General features: G+C 36.0%; 1 long non-coding RNA gene across 1 annotated transcript; it reads right to left on the bottom strand.

Annotated features, from left to right (window-relative positions):
• Positions 1 to 282: 282 nt before the first annotated feature.
• Positions 283 to 3905, bottom strand: LOC111948973. Its single transcript, XR_002874975.1, has 4 exons — positions 3817 to 3905; positions 2584 to 2729; positions 2035 to 2164; positions 283 to 410 (listed from the first exon to the last, which is right to left on the bottom strand). It is a non-coding gene; the product is annotated as an uncharacterized LOC111948973 (long non-coding RNA).
• Between the last annotated feature and the right edge of the window lie 870 nt (positions 3906 to 4775).

Below are 4775 nucleotides of genomic sequence, written 5' to 3'. Positions count from 1 at the left end.
TGATGTAGAATTGTTCTTTTTATGGGATGGACAGTGGGTGAGGCACGACAGATTGCAGTAAAACTAAACAGTAAAACAGTCAGACTGCTACCACAATAGTGTTGAACTTCTGTTGAGAATAATTCATTCATAAATCTGTCTATATATTAGAATATCAGCATCTGGGTCATTTACGTCTATTTTAACATAAAAGGGTCTAAAAAGAACTAACATCAACAAACAACAACTACTAATAAATGTTATAGGAAATAAGGAAACTAAGTATAAAAAAGTAAAACAAAATAAATGTACATAGTATATTATTTATTATTGTAAATAAAAAAATAAACACGTCTGACTAAGAGTGGGGGTTGAGGGCGGGGTTTTTTTGTCTCTTTTTTGGAATCCAGCGTAGAGGCCATGACCCCCCCCTGCAAGAAAAGTAGAGAAGGTTCAATCAAACAGTGATAGACGATGGGCTACAGTTTGTCCACTCAGTGCTTACAGGACGACTGTTTTTAATTTGATTAGTGTCAATTATCCTTTGTAGGAAATATTAGTACTATTCAAATATTCATGAATAATTACAATATTACATTGATTTTTAACGCATAGCACAAAAGCATCAAATAATCAATATCTAACAACTTGTAGAACATGAATAATAAAACTTGGACATGCATCCATCATCTACCCCTTTTGTCCTTTTATTGACAAAATTAGAAAAGATTTATATAATTTTAAATAAACAAAAAAACAAATTAGGCTGATTATTATTTGGACGTATTTATTTGCGACCAAGCAAAAAAACTGATGGAAATTCATGTTGAAGAGGCACGTTGCTGGATTGTCCGCACGTATTTTAACCATAACCCCGGCTTCTTTACTTGCAAACAGGCATTTCAAAATAAATAAATCAATTCATTAATAATATATACAACATAAAACATGACTAGCACTCCATTAACTCCATCTGGGTTTCATAAATAAAATAAAAACGTTTACCACTCAAAACAATCATCAGAACTCTAACACAGTAAATATGCCAAACAAATGAATAAAAAAGCATGTATATACATTAGAGTTCTACTTTAAAATAGTAATAATGTAAAATAAAAACTGCTCCTATTTTCTTTAAATGTCCTCATTGCATATTAATCTTTTCCTCCAATCACACGGCTGCATTCTGAAAGATGAAAAGTGTAAACTTGTTTAAGAGATGTTTAAGAGGACTACTGTAAACTAAGATAAATGTGTTAGTTAAAATAAAGTAATAATGCATAGTTATTTTATAATAAAAGACTAAAAAAGGCAAATTAATAATACAAAATCCAAATCTTTACAAATTCTGCAAGTATTTTGTCGTATTACTTTTTACTGGTGGAAATGCAAAGAAAAGCGACAAATTAGAAGAACTGGTTTGAACATGAATTATTGCACAAAGACGGAAAGGTGGGCGTGTCTCCAGGAAAGAGATCCTCATGACAACCAACATGATTTTTGATACGGAGGCTGATGCTTCAAGGAGAAAAGAAACGTCAACAGCCAGTGCTGATCAGAACACAATCCAATATTCTCATCATTTGAATAAATCCTGAAATGTTCATCTGCTGGTGTTTGTCTACATTTCTTGATGAAGTTTTGCTGCAAAATAAACCCATTAACCATCACTGTTCTGTCTGTGATGGAATAAACGCCAGGGCTACTATGGGAAGATATACGGTAGTCAACATTTTCTTGGAAAGGATTCTTTTTAAATAATATTTTATAGAATCTTTTAATAGTGTGTAAAATGTTTTTAACTACAAAGCATTTTAATTGCATGTTATATGTTTTATATCAACTGTAATGCCCATTAAAAAGAAAAGCTAAAGTAAACTTGAACTGAACTATTTCTTTCTTATTAAAGATTTGAGGAAAAGTGTAAAAATAACCACCAGATGAATAATTCTGTATTTTCACATTTCTTTGGAGAAACATTTGTTGAGGATAAAAAAACACAGGAATATCTTAAAAACATATTTTTGCTAACTGTGCAGAAAAATAAGATTGTACCAGGATAGTAAAATGTCAGAAGTTGGCACACTGGTGGACGGCTGTGGGGCTGAAGTGGTGGGAGGATGGATGTCTGAAACGGTTGATGGTTGGACGGCTGAAGCACTGGAGGGCTGCTGGTTTTTCCAACCTTAAATGGATGAAAATGATGAAATGATTAGTGTGGTTGTTTTGGTGAGACATGACCAGATCTGCTGACGGTTCAAAAATGAAAGTTTCTAATCAAACTAGAGTTCAAGCAGATTGAAGATGTTGTGTCATCAAGCTTCCATGAATAATGAGTTAAAACAACAGACTGAGGTGAATGTAAAATTATTATTACCAGTATACCTGATACAAGGCCTTCATCCAGGCAAAGCACGTTTCTGCTTGATCAGGGAATTTAGGGCACCTTAGGGCCACAACATGTGTGTGGTAAGAGACGGGACTTTTTGGCAGGTTTGGCAGCAATTTTTGTATCGTCATCGTCAAAATTTAAATTATCATATAACACTGTGAACAGATCAACAATTGGTTAATGACTCTGAGTCACAGATGGTAAATACATACCAATACAGACACTTCATCACATGTGAGGCTTTCTCTTTTGGCCTGAAATCTTTGTAGCCCGCCTGACATTTGGATGTTTTGGCGGCCACAGCGATCACCGCTTTGCAGTTGATGGAAGACGTTGTCGAGCCTCGTGGCAGATTCAGCTGAAAATAGGAAAAGCAGAATTTTTATGTCTCCAGTTCCACATTCTGATAAGATTTGGGGAAAATATTGCCATATTAATGACAATGGTTGTTAGTTTTACAATTAAATTAAGGTAGCAATTGAAGTCTAACAGTTTTGTAAGAATGTGCAGGTTATTATTTCTGAATTTTAAAAAGAAAAGTTATAAAAAAAAAAGGTCATGAAGACTTGGTTATGAGCTGAAGATGTCTTTCCTCTTATCCAAAATGATTTCTGGAATAAAACTGGTAAAAAAGCAGTTTGACTGGATCAGAGAAAAGGTCTGAGCGAGTGTGATGTCACCCATTTCCTTCCAGATCCATCATAACAAAGTAAATTCTGTCGTCGTTTCTCTGTGATACAGACGTCACCACGTTGGAGCCAGTTGACAGTGATTGATCTGAGTATCAATTCTATGGCAACTACTGTCGCCAATCAGGAGTAAGCTTGTTGAAAGTCCACACTGCTTCCACTGAAAGTGAGCTTGGTGGAATTTGTCAAACAAACATTCAAGGTGGCACATGCTATTACTGAGGCATCTGTTGGTCAGTCTATAATTTGAATAACTTGTGATAAAGAAACAGTTTTGTAAAACAAATAACTGGAATTAGCAAAAACATGTTGAAAAGGGTATCACAACAAGAATGGTTAATCTGACCCATAGAATGACTAACTAACAGCTGTTTGTTTCTCTTTAGAAGTCTAAAGGATTTTGGCTCCTTGTACTTCCTGTTTGGAACGTGAGGGGGAGGAGTCAGTCAGTCCAGGTCTCTTAGACAGAGACTGTTTTAAAATATTTACAAAACCAAGTCGAGATGATCGTTGTTACAACGTTTTTTGTGTAAATTTGGAGAAAAACCCTAAATAGGTCAATCATAACACTTTAATATATCAGTAAATTACTGTTGCTTTTTTTGCCCGGAAACCGGCGGTGGCGCGAGCGCTGCCATAATCATTAGCTAATGTAACCCCGATTCTCACAAATCTCCCTTCCTCTGCTCCACCACAATAACTATACAGTCGAAACAAATAATTAATACATTTTTCTATGTTGATCATCATAGTAACCTGCAGTCGTGTTACGTTCAGTCTCTCGATGGAGGCCGTATTTTTCAGCACCGCTCTTCCGTCACAGTGATAACAACAGCTGCATTCATTTGTCAGATGAAAATACTTTTAGATGATCATAAAGTATTTTCATTAATGCCTCGTGTGTTCACATTTCTTACCTTTGAGACTTCTTTAGCTCGCGCAGAGATGCAGAAAGCGCGACAACCAGATTACCTTTATTGACGCCCAACACCCACCGACCGGCGCGCGGATACGTGGGGGTGGGGTGGCTTTATGTGCACGGCGCGCACGCATGCGTATTTGCACTAAAATTTTCACATGGCCTCTTTGGCATATGAACCTAACATTTCTATCATTTGTGTCTAAATTACGAGGCTTAAATAACGCAACTTGATTTGTGTGTGTCAAAAAATATTTCATGTTGGGTCTAAATCAGATAAGCATTGTTCATCACATCAAATATTTACATATTTGCTGTATTATACTGTTTTCATTTATTTGTTACTTTTATCATCTAAATTGTCCTAAGATTTATGAAAAAATGAAAATCACACACTGAAAAATAGGGTTTGCTTTATCATTTTATTCTGCATAATGGAATGTTTGGCTCAAAACTGAGCTCTTTGGCATCAACTCAACCATTGGGTTTGGAGGAAAAGAATTGCTACCTATGACCCCAAGAACAGCTTCCCCACTGTCAAACATGGAGGTGGAAGCATTATGCTTTGTGGCTATTTTTCTGCACAGAGCTACGTCACCACGTTGATGGAGCCATTAATGAAAAATCTTGAGTGAGAACTTCCTACCCTCCTTAAGCCAGGACCCTTCAAATCAGTCATGAATGGGTCTTCCAACAGGTTAGTGACCTAGAACCTACAGCCAAGGCAACCAAGAAATGGCTGAAGAACAATCATATCAAGGTCATGGAGAGGCCAAGCCCATGTCAATCCTATGGA

The sequence above is a fragment of the Oryzias latipes genome, chromosome 16 (assembly GCF_002234675.1).
Source record: "Oryzias latipes chromosome 16, ASM223467v1".
Taxonomy (NCBI): Eukaryota; Metazoa; Chordata; class Actinopteri; order Beloniformes; family Adrianichthyidae; genus Oryzias; species Oryzias latipes.
This window is presented reverse-complemented; position numbering and strand designations above follow the sequence as displayed.